We start from the raw sequence: 12,458 nt of genomic DNA on the forward strand, positions 1-12,458 counted from the left end.
TTCCCGGGACATTTTTTCCCATTATTAATGAAACTACTCATTAAAAATACACTTTTATCTGTGGTTATTCATTTGTTTTCAGTAAGATTATAACTCACAAGACTATACCCAAAGCAGATTTATCCACTGAATAGTAGACTCTTAACCCAAACACGACTAGGAGAGTTAATGATCAAAAATACTGCACTGGAACTTCACAACACAGGGCTAAATATACATCAAAGCAATTGAAAAAGATACATTGACTGCATAAAAAAATCTTCTATTTCGGGTTCCATGAAGAAAAAGTAAAAGGAATTTTGAAAATCAGACATATCCAGCTTCAGTGCAGAGTTTCCAAGACAACAGTGCTTCCCAGTCCAGGTACTGGTAATGCTTTTGCCTAGAAAAAGTTTCCCCTATTCAGTCTTTCCCCCAAGAAAAACCTTCTTAAACACTCACTCCTTCAGCACAAGGGACCCCCCCAAGGCAGTCTGGCTCCTATTAACCTTTTGACATTATTTTCAAAGCCATGGCACACGGGGAGGGAGCAGAGGAAGTTACACCCATTTGATGACTGGTCCATCTGACAACACGTTATTCAGAGAAATTCAAGGCAGAGACATAAACAAGACCAGTCCTTCCTTTTTCCTGTGCAGTGCTGCTCACTTTCCACTCCCCTCGAAAAAACATTTTCAAATATGCAGAAAAACAAGTTAACACCCAGCTTTGAGAGCTGCCACAGGAATTCTCAGGAGGATGTCAGGCTCTAAAAACTCCTTCCATGATGAGTGAGACCTTTACCTGCTGCTGCCTCTCAGACATAAGAATACAGCTACATTCAGCTTCCCAATATTCCATATTATAGGTTTTCCTATTGTATCTTTTACTGGCTGCATCTGGGAACACCAGCAAAGAACAAGTCTCACTTTCTGTTTTTGCACAACATGATGGCTCATGCAAGAGTGGAAGCATTTGGCTCTTGGCATCCTGGGGGTTCCTATCCTGTGGATGCTATCAAAGCCAAATCACAGCTAAAGGCTGCCATTAGATCTTGTTCTGCAATACCTGGAGCAGAGTAAAGGCGAGGCTTTGCACTTAATGGCTTTTTCCAGAGCACTGCACTTCATTTGTGTCAGATTTAGAAGGGAAATGTCACTGATTATTCAGTCACTAATGACCTGCCCGCCGAAGCCAAGAGCTGTACTTTCCTTAGACTGCAATGGTGATGTGCAGTCAACCATTTGCTGCTTTTCTGGTTAATGGTTGGAAGTGAAATTGTATTTGCTTCCAGCTCTCTTGTCATATGATGTCTTCGTAGGCTTTCCATTCTTTAATTAAAATTTCATTAAATTTAAAAGCTGATCGATCGTGACTGGTTCTGATGACAGCCTGAACAATCCTAGACAAAGCCTGAGATGGGTGTACAGTTTCCCATGAATTTCCAGTAATTTTGCACTTGTTGGCCTGCAATGACATGTGGCTGCAGATCTGTGTCCTCACAAAAACCTTCATCTCTGAGCCAGGGAGGGCTCTGAAAACCCACTAAGGGCAGCAGAGGATAAAGAGGGGGGGAATGGCTCCCATCTCCACAAGCAAGGTTGGACACAGAAGTGATTTGCTGCTAATTAGGCTGAACAAATTTTTCAGCTAGTGTCAGTTCAGCACAGACCCTTTACATACCTTTCAAACCAGCAGCACTCCCTATCTACATATTTATTGTATTCCCTCCCAGCACAAGATAACAGAGCTCTTAAAATATCCCTAGACTCAAGCACTGCAGGACAAAAACTCCTAGCTATATCTAAAAAAAATAAATATTTAGCTTATTTTTTCTTGAGAGATAACACATTGCTTTGGGCTTAAAATATACTGGTTTAAGAAAGAAAGTCAGTCTTAGGTGACAGGCTGCAGGACTGTCCTGGGAGACCAAAACCCTCTCAAACTTGCAGCACACATGAGCAAAGAACTCATTTCTCACCTTGCCAGGGCCCATATCTGCACACAATGGTTTCTCACAATCTGTTTTTAGAAGCAGGCTGGCTGTGAGGCTCCAAGTGGGAATCAGGCATCCTCATACAAGCCAGTGCTCAGCAGGGCAGGGAGGCAGCGCTGGGCACAGCTGAGTGCCAGCCACCATCTGTCCATGCCATGCCCACTGCAGAGCTCTCAGAGGGGATCCTGGAGGGGGAGCAGCCCCAGGCTGAGGGACAGTGGCCACAGGAGTGTCCAGCTGAGCACCAATCACTGACCAATGTCTCCCCACACCCCTCTCCTGCACGGCTGTGCCCGGACACAGCTGCCAGGCTTTGTGATTTAGCTGAGGAACCTGGGCTGGGTTTGCTGAGCACAAACCACCAGGGAAGCAAAAGGCAGAGATGGCTTGAACAGGCCCTCCAGGAGTTGCACTTGATGATCTTAGTGAGTGCCTTCCAGGCCAAAACATCCTGTGACTGCTCAGCAGCTGGGATGCAGCACCATGCAAGGGATGGGCACAGGCTGGAGGGGCTTATGGGCTGCTCCCCAGGAGCCTGTGGGTGTCCACAGAACTGAGCTCCTGCAGCCTCCCCAAAGGATTTACCCACCTAAGACAGCAACCTCTCAATAAAAAGTATTTCTCCATTATGGAGAATTCTGTGTCTTCATTCTTATTCAAGTGATGCTAAAGTGCAAACTATGTTTGCTAGGAGAGGTGAGGGCTGGGACAACTGCATCCACATCCATTTTCAGTTTCTGTGAAAGCAAAATAATCTGATCCTAAACCAGAAGACAGAAATAAAATCAGACCAGTGTCAATAAAACCCCCACCCTGAAATCTCACACAGTCATCCATACACACACACACACACACATATACACACTGACACACATACATACTATCACACAGAATCGAGAATGTTATAATTCTGTATTTTGCATTCGTCTTTCCAATCACACTCCAACCTCCCAGAGAGTCTGCAGTGCATTTTAAGCACGTCCATATTTCAGTTCCAATTACTTTTGGTTTTGTTCTGTGCTGATAACCTCTCCCAGCAGAGTGGACCCACAGCTAACGCCAGAGATTTCCCTCCATTTCAATCTTTTCAAAAGCAAACACACAGTCTTTGCTAGCTGGACCTGCTTCTCATTAGGAAGACTTTCAAGAGACTTGGTTTAAAAACTAAAAACAACCCTCAAACCTCTAAACTGTTTATCTCTACAAAATCTTGGCTTCTAGAGCATAACTGCACCTTTTGACCGCTGCTGCACGAACTCCCAAAGCCAAAAGAGCAAGAAGAAGTGCAGTTCCCTTACAAGGTAAATGAAGCTGGAGCAGAAAATTCCTCTGCCTACAGAAAACGTCTCTGTAATGACTGTTCTCCCTCATTTTATTTAAAGCACCCCTTTAAGAAATAAATGCTTCCCCCTCTAGGACTTGCAAGGGCCTGGGGGGACTGCAGAGCCCACAAACAACCCTCTCCATGCTGGAGCATCTGTGTATCCAAAAATGCCAACAGGCAAGAACAGGAACCAGGCTGGTGAGCCACTGTCCCACCCCAGCCAGGCACCCATGCTGGCCCCAGCTGCCTCCAGCCCCAGCCATTCCCAGCAGCTCCTGGAGTTAGATGATGATTAAGGAATTTTATTTTATTTTCTTTTACGTTTTGATGTTTAATGATTTATATAATGCTGGCACGGCTCCACGCATTACACTCTAGATTGCCCTGATTGAATTGCAACATTCATTAGGTCTTTTGCTAACAGAATTTCACTGGACCATTAAAATGGATAGAAGGAGTTACTGTGCTGTGTCGGTGAATTAAATTCTGCCTGTGAGAGGTACAAAAGGAGCAGTCCTGCTTTACATGGAAATCTGGTGGCTGGTGCAGCACACAGGTGTGAGGCACTTTGCACACAGGTACACAGAGATTGCAGCAACTCCACAATAACCTATTTATATCATTAAAAGCAAAATATTGCCCTGCGCTTATCTAGCTTTAAAAAGCAGAAACCAGCTCTAGAGACTCACCATAAACAAATCCCAAATCATCCCTCGAAAAACCCTTGCAAAGGACTCCTAAGCAGCAGTAAGAAAGGATAGTTTAGCATCCAAAATCCCCAAATAACAGCCCCTCCTCACCCCCCCACCAAAGGCAGGATGATGATTGAGGTCTTTTCCTTCAGATCTAAAGAAACATGAACAGTGCTCCTGAGAGATGAGAAAGCTGAGAGACACATCACCTTCCCTTCTGTGAGCCAGCAGGTCACTGCTCCCAGTTTCAGAATCATCTTTTAAAATCATAAATATTTTGGCAGAATGGGATGTATGCAGCCACTGAGAACCTGATTTGCATTAAGGAGCTAAGCACCAAGACACACTGAGCAACAATTCAAACACTGCCAAGGGTAGAGTTTGGGGAGTGGGTGGTATCTGGCAGAGGGGGCTCCCAAAAGGTTCCAGCAGTTGCAATTACCCTGTTGGGGGCTGATTCATCTGCACAGAAAGTGTGTTTCAGCAGTGCCATCACCACACAGCAAACACGGATGCTCTATTCAGTAAACATTATGCGACATTTAATTCTCCACTGTGTCCCAAACCACCTGGATACTCAGCCAAAGCAGACATTTTCTAGCTGCTGATTATAGGTACATCCCAAGATTCTTAATTATAAAGTTTTTACATCATTTTTTAAAGAAAAAAAATTTAAAGCAAAAAGAGTTTTTAAAGAAGCTTTTTCAAGTTTATAAAATCACATTATGCTGTAATTTGTGGTTACCACCAAGGCAAAAAGTAACATGCAAAGTAGAATTTTTAGTACCACTAGAAAGCTGATGATTATTGGGAAAATAGCTACAGGTGTGAAGAGCTCCAGGCAGGACAGGGACCAGGGAAGGAGAGGGGTGGCATGTGGGGTTCCCAGCTCAGAGCAATGGGCTGGGTTAGGTGCTGCTGGCAATGGCACTTACAGGGAGGCCCAGTCAGCAGAGTCATGGAATGGTTTGGGTTGGAAGGAACTTTAAAGCTCATCTCATCCCACTCCCCTGCCATGGCCAGGGACTCTTTCCACTAGACCAGGCTGCTCCAAGGCCCATCCAACCTGGCCTCAGACACTGCCAGGGATGGAGCATAATGGGCACTGGTGGTCAAAACAGCTGTCAAAAACCAGCTAAGGTTTAGTTCCTTGTGTTCACCCTCTGCCCTTTATTTACTCTTTCTTACAGTTCAGTCAGTACCTACAGCATGTATCCTGAACTGGGGCTGAATAATGTATTTTGATGCCCCCACCACCCCAATGCACCCCTCAGTGCCACCACTATGCTCCAACTTGGAGCCTGTGCTCAAGAACTTTCCTGAGTGGATGCAGAGCTGTTCTGGAGCATCTCAGAAAAACCAGTACCCACCCTCCACACCCAGCTAAAGGCACTGGCTGCCCAAGTGGGTGATGGCAGCAGGAAAGACCCACCACAGTCAGTGGAGGGCTCCTGTGCTGCCCCTGGGTTGGCTGCTGGGTCTGAGCATCCCACGGCATCAGAGTCACGCTGAGAGAACTCATCAGCCAGGGCAAGAGGCTTATTAAAAGTCAGCCTGTCTGAAAAAATGATCCTCAAATAAAGCAAGAGCTTTCCCCAGCTCCAGTCTGGTGTTGTTTTCTTTAATATGGCCATTTAATAAGAGCCTGTGGTATATTTAACAGCATTTCAACCTTCAGCAGCTCCGAGTAATGAGACAGAAATGCAATGCATCTCTCCAGCGACGGTCCCTCCCCAGGGAACACAGGCACCTTTAAGTCACTATTTCTTTTTGCAGCAGTAGGTGTTGATCATATTTCTGGTGCACATCTTGCTGGAGTTTAATGTTGTCTCAGCACATACGTCATCAGAAGGAGAGAGGAAAATTCATATCCCCTGTGCCTTGTTATTGCAAAGTGTGAGCTACTGTTTGCATTGGAGAGTCAGTTCAGACAACATGCACACAGATATTTCAAAAAATAAGCTTTTTGTTTTGCTTCTAAAGCCCTAAGTTGTAAGTTTTCAGAGATGGAGAGGAGTAGATTTCCCATTATGGGGATGCTGAAACACAACACAGATGGTGAGCATTCCAATTCCCCATTCCAAGGAGGAGAGCAAGTCACAGGGGTGCTTGTGCCCAAATCCAAAGGCTCCCCAGGGGGGATGCAGACACCAAAGCACAGATGTAGAAACTCAGAAATTAGGAATGTAAACAGCAATGCCCACCACTTCTGCCTAAAATGCCTTGGATCAGGGCAGAGGAGGCAGCAGAAGCTGTCAGACTGCTCCTGGGTACCTGCAGAGCAGGTTTGGGATCTGCTCCTGCAGCGCTGCTCTGTGGGTGAATCACAGGGAAGGATACAAAGGGCTCCTGAATCCCCTGGGCTTCACCTGCCAAACAAAAGCACTGGCAGGACAGGAAACTCCCCGCAGGTATAAACCACCATCAGCTTCTGACAAAGGAACCAGTCCTTCTGATTTGTCCTGGGGTTTTATCAACCCATTCAAGGGATTTATGAGATGAAGAAATCAGATGGCAATTCATTTTGCTGCAAAAAAGCTAAGGAGGAAAGGGGAAGAGGGCAAATGCTGCCATTGATCTAAAGAGAAAAAAGATGGGATTAAACAGTGAATTTTCATCATAACAAAAGGTTAACTATCCAGAGGAAGCCATAAGGATTTGTATTAAACTCACTAGCTAATAGATTTAGTGAGGATCTGGGGAAGAAGATGAATCTGTGAAGTAGCCAAATACAGAGTGGACATGGAGATAAGCTCATCAAAGCCAGAAAAGGAGCAAATCATCAGGAGAAGTCAACCAAATGTGACACCAAAATTGATACATGCACTTTAACTGGGGGAGAATCAAGGTATTTTTCACATGGTTCTTAATTAGCAATATTAACTAGGGAGGAAACCACAGCATTGGTGTCTGCAACCCAATCTGCAGCAATCCAGGGAAAAAAGGGGGGATAGGGAGGGAGGCAAACAAGATGTTAGTATGGTTAGTGAACAGGATGGGGAATAATAGTATGAAGATTATAACATTATTAAAATGATGCTGCCTAATCCCACAATAGTTTTCACCTCATCTGAAAAAGAGTATTAATACAGACTTAAAAGGGGCTTTTGAGAGGGTGATAAGAATGATCAAAGGCCTGGGGAAAAACTCCTGCTCTGTGAGGAAAGAAAAAATACATGACATAATTCATCTTAGGATAGGCATGGTAATAGGGCTTATGATGGAAAGTATAAATAATAGAGTGATATAATGAAAATATACCACAGGCTTCCACTCTCCCTGTTTCAAAACATAGCACTAAGTAACCATTCCATTCAAATATTAATTTGAAACTGAAAAGGAAATGTGTTGCACAGACAAAGTGTATTATTTCTCTGAATTCACTGAGGAATTTAAACAATATCAAAGAGCTGGAAGGTGCTGAGGCCAAGGTCAGGTAAAACACTGTCCCACCAGTGGTCCCTGGTCTCAGCTGGGTTGGAAACCCCCTTTTCTCCCCTTTTCCTTGGGAGAAAGATCATGCATTTCTATGTCTCTCCTCACAACCTAATTAGGAGCACTGAAGCTTTTGTCTTCAAAGCAAAGCTAATTCATTAGCAATCTAATTATTTACCTGTGTAGCACCAATACAGCTTTCGAAGCATTTTTCTCTCAAATGGAAAGTGAAGGCTTTGTACTTGGTGAGTTTTTTAATAGCCTTTATTTGACTGGGGAATAAAAACATGCTGAAAGTGAACAAAATAAAACATTATAGAAATCATGAGTCATTAAACCTCGAAATAATTGCAGCTCGACAGGATTTTTAAGTGAGGACATTACACAGCCAAACCTGGGCAAGGGGTGGAAAGCAAGTGGGGAAAAGGGGAATGGGAAAAGCTGGGAGCTTGTACATGTGGTCAGTCCTACCAAGCAAACCAGTGTTTGGATTAAAAGGAGATGCATTTGACTGATGCACTTTCCTTACATGGCACGGGCATGGAAAATGCTCTTGGATGCACCAAAGGGCAGCAGGAACAGCCTGGCAGAGGAGAGGGTGTTGTTCTCCTGCTCTGAACATGAACATGCAGGAACCTGCAGCAGCCTCCTCTGTGCATCCCTGGGGCCCAGGCACGGCTCTGGGCACTTACCATGCCATGGGCCATGCCACTTGTCACTTGTCATGCTGAACTGTGAACCATCACAATGTAGGAAAAGCACAAATCGGATTTGCTTGGCTCTCACCAAACCCTCAGAACTGCATTTCTCTCCCTTTCACCTCATTCTCACAACAAGCAGCAAAGCCAGTGAGTAAAATCTCATGAACCAAAACAACCCCAAAGGAACAGCTGATGGCTGGAGCTGCAGGACCATGTCTCCAGCTCTGGAGCTTTACAGAAGCAGAAAACCCTGAAGCAGAGAAAACGCCTCGCAGTCCAACAGGAAAACCCCTTCTATTATAACCTAATTAAGTTAATAGTGAAACAGAGACCTTGTTCCACAAAAACCCATAGCCCCCACGGATCCTGCTCTGTGCTTAGTGCTAATGGCTCACAAGTCCATCCAAAAGGAATCCCTCCAAGAAGGGAAGTCAATCCTTGCAAAGGTCACTGTGTTAATCATCACACCCCTTCTCTAGCAGCAGCTGTTGGTAATTGCCTGTGAAGGAGTCGAAATGAAGCTCTTGTTAATCCTTCTCCCAACATTACTAAAATCAAACATCATCATTATCTCCCCCACAAATGACCCTGAGCCACCAGCACTTTGCAGCTGATGGACAAGCTCAGCCCATCTCAGGAGAGATGTGGCACTGACTGGTGGAAAAAGCAGCTCCACTTTGTGAATTGAAGGTGAGTTTATTGATCAGCAGCAGTAAGTGCTGGTGCCTTGTATCTCCCCACCTCCTGTACAATCGACCAGTGCACTCATCATTCCACTAAAGTCACCACCAGACTCAGAGCAGCCGAGATCCTGGAACAGTGGGAATTTGTTTAATCAATAACATATGAAGCTTTTGGCAGGGCTGAGTGTATGAAAAAATTTTACAACAGTGAAATAAAGTATTGCTGTGTTATAAATCAGAGAACACATATGGAAAAGTTAGAGTGATGTACTAAGAGGGATATCAAGGAAATCACAGAAGTTCTGGCTGGAGTCCCTGGCTCCGCTGATGTTAATAGCTGAGAACTTCAATGCAAGTCAGGTTTGAGCTCTTTTTCCAAAAGAGTAACTCATTTGCAATGCATGTGACTCTATTGGAGTGAAAGGATATTGAGAGCACTCCCCTCACTCCGCTGTTTATGTAAATTGTACATCTTGTCTACCTGCAGATCCACAGCCACCACCAGATTCCAATTTCCCGATTGTACCAACACCTGATCAGCTGAACAACCATGCTGTTGGGTAGAGCAGATTTTAAAATCACCACATACTGATCACAGGATGAGCTGATCTAAATTGCATTTTGTTTTAGTAGTCTTAAATAATTTGCAGAATGCTCAAAATAAAATGCATGCAGAACCTTTTAAAAATTACTCAGCATTGATATTTGAAATATTTATCCCCTGGGGTGCAGACTTGTAACATGAGCACTTAATGGGGTACATTTTCTTTTCTCCAGAGAAAAAACAAGACATTGCCATAAAATAGCACACTTAGGCCAGCTATAGCTATTGATGCTATCTGAGGGCTCTTGTTTCATTTTATATGCTAGGATAGTTCCTGGGAAGAAAAACATATCACTAAAAGGGTGGGAAGACTCATTTCTCCCTTTTGTCATTCACCAGCCATGAAAACATGAGAGAGGGTTATCAAATAATGTCGACACCCTCTCCCACAAAGCCAGACCATCTGTTTTAGAATGCATAAAACCCACCCTTATTTCTTCCCCTTGCAGAAAACATCACTGGAAGTACAAAGACAGAATCCCCCCAATAGCAACCTGAAGTAAATTAACTTTTCACTGTTTCAAAGTGCAGGGACTAACCCAGAAGCAGGCAGCCTTGGTTCCACACCCCACAAGAGCCCAGCTGCAGAGCTGCCTGCCAGCCCGTGCCAGCAGCAGCAGCAGCAGCATTATTCCAGCAGATCAGCTCTGCTGAGAGGCAACACAGATGCTGGTGATGGCACAGCACAAGGTGGGGGTTGCAGGACATTTCAAGGGTAGAAAATAAACAGCTGGAGGGGAGGAGGATGCTGACTACACGGGTGTCCTACTGCTAAGACCTTTGGTTGCTTATTAAATGATGCCTGAAAGCTTCTCAACAAGCTGCTGCTCTGAAATGTTACTGGCATCTCCCTCTCCCTTGTGCCAAGCTCCAGGCAAGGTGTCACGAGTGGCTTTCTGTGAGCCAGGAGTGCCAAAATGCACAGGGAGCTCCCTGAACCTCCTCAGAGGGCACCAAAACCCAGTCAGCCCCACAGTCCCATGGTCTCATCCAGATGGAAAATTTAACATCCTTGCTGCAGGCTTGATTTTGGGTCAGATCATCCTGCTGACCGAGCCAGTGATACACAGGAAGCACAGGGGAACCAGGATACCCTTTTGGACAACAGCCCGAAAAGAGAACAGTTTCAATGTCTGTGAAACCACATCCCTGGAGGTTTTGCTTTCTTGCAATGTCAGGTTTACCTAAAGGCTTAAAGGCAGTGGACTGAGCCTTACAGCCTGCTGCTCACCACCTCCAAAAATAGGTGTGATTCCAGGAGCCTGGACCACAGGACCATGGTATTTATGCTTAATTTCACAACTATTCTTAAAGTGCTGCTGAGTCCTGGCAGAAGATACTTCACACTCCCTGTGAGCAAAGGCACGCTGTTCACACCTCACATTCCCTTTGAACATGTCTATCTAAATGGATTTGGCTTTTCAGTATTTCACACACCGTTACCTTCACTGGTGCCACATATGAGGTTACCTAATTGCCATGGGCTGCTGTGGATCGGTTTTCCAGACCTTCCTGGCCGAGGGAAACTTTGTTACAGAAATTTGACAGTTTAGGTGCTGCAAGAGAATGCAAGATGTGCTGCCAGAAGCTGAGCCCAGCAAACAGCGCTGAGAGCCCACAGGGAGAGTTTTCCATGATGAAAGTTGTATTTCATGCAGCCCAGAAAGCAGCAGTGCAGCCACACATCCTCCCAGCAGCAGGTCAAAAATGACATCGATCAGGCTGCCAGCCCAAGGAGGTGTGAGGGAAAGACAAGAGAGGGCACAGAGGGCTGGAGAGGCCATGGCTGCCCAGCAAAGGCACAGGAGGGAGAGGGATTTTGCACAAGAATCACCCTAAGCACAGCTGAGCAAAGCCACAGTTGGTACTGAAGGAGTTAAAGTGCAGAAATCACAGCAAGCTACACCAGGAGGGACTGCAGGGGCTGACCCGCTGCAATCTGCCTGTGCCAGGGGTGCCAGGAGGTCAAAACTCAGGAAAATCCCACCAAGGGGGAGCCAGGCTCAGCAGGCACAGGGAAAACAGCAGTGAAAACCCACACAGAACCTGCCCTGGTGGTACCTGCAGCACCACCATGGAGAGCAACATCCCAGCCTTGTTCCCTCTCTACAAAGAGGTTTACTGGAGTGTGTCCAGGGAGGTAATTTCTGTACTGAGGTGCTTTAGGTACCCCTGATGTACTCAAAAGGGTCTCTCAAGGGCCATGGAGGCTGCTCAGCACCTGCTGGAATGCCTTGCTGGTAAATCCATCAAGCAAATCACCCTGGGTGAGTCCCCAGTTAATAACCTATCCTCACACCCAGCTTCCCAAAGCTTCCTGCACACAGATCAGCTTTGTTACCCAGGATCACCGCTGTGCACGGCTGAGAAAAATCTAATCCAATTTCTTTCTTCTTTAGGAATAAAACATCAAGCGCGGGCAGTCAGTCAGATACAGCAGCAATGTGGAAGTGTGGCAGCACAGCTGTGTTATCATTGCCAGCAAACCCATGGCTGAGGGAGCAGTGGAGATGGGGGAGCTCCAGAGCTGGCATGGGCTGGGAGGAGTGGTTCAACACACTGCCTCTTTTGGGGAACTCATAATTTAGTTTTATGACCATGGAAAACCCCAAAATGTGTAAACGATAACATCACAACTTTGCATGTAGGTATTCATGATTACAAAGACAATCCTATAAGCCTGGTGAGAGCAGGGGCATTCTGACAGCCTTATAAATCCATACACTGGAAGAAATATCATATTAGCCCTACATTGCTGCAGAGTGGAGCAGCCCCAGCAGAGCCACCCAGTGCTCTGCACCACCTCCCTGGCTTGGAGGGTTTTGCCAAGGTACATATCCTTGTGCACCACCCAGAAGTGGCTAAACCACTTCAAAAGCCACAGTGGGGTCAGGATGCCACAGAGAGCTGCCTCAGCACTGCTGTGCCCCAGCAATGTCCCCTCTTGGGACCAAAACACATCCTCTGCCAAACCACCCCCAGTACCTCTGCAGCTCTGGCACTGCTCGTTGGCAGCCTGGCCAGTGCACACACTGCAGCCAATT

At 45.7% G+C, this 12,458-nt stretch overlaps 1 protein-coding gene across 2 annotated transcripts in view; it reads right to left on the reverse strand.

Moving 5' to 3' along the window:
- The window catches only part of MGAT4B (alpha-1,3-mannosyl-glycoprotein 4-beta-N-acetylglucosaminyltransferase B), a 50,494-nt gene that overhangs the window by 16,399 nt on the left and 21,637 nt on the right, over positions 1-12,458 (reverse strand). The gene's annotated exons all lie outside the window — the stretch shown is intronic.

Source organism: Ammospiza nelsoni, chromosome 16 (assembly GCF_027579445.1).
Source record: "Ammospiza nelsoni isolate bAmmNel1 chromosome 16, bAmmNel1.pri, whole genome shotgun sequence".
Classification (NCBI taxonomy): Eukaryota; Metazoa; Chordata; class Aves; order Passeriformes; family Passerellidae; genus Ammospiza; species Ammospiza nelsoni.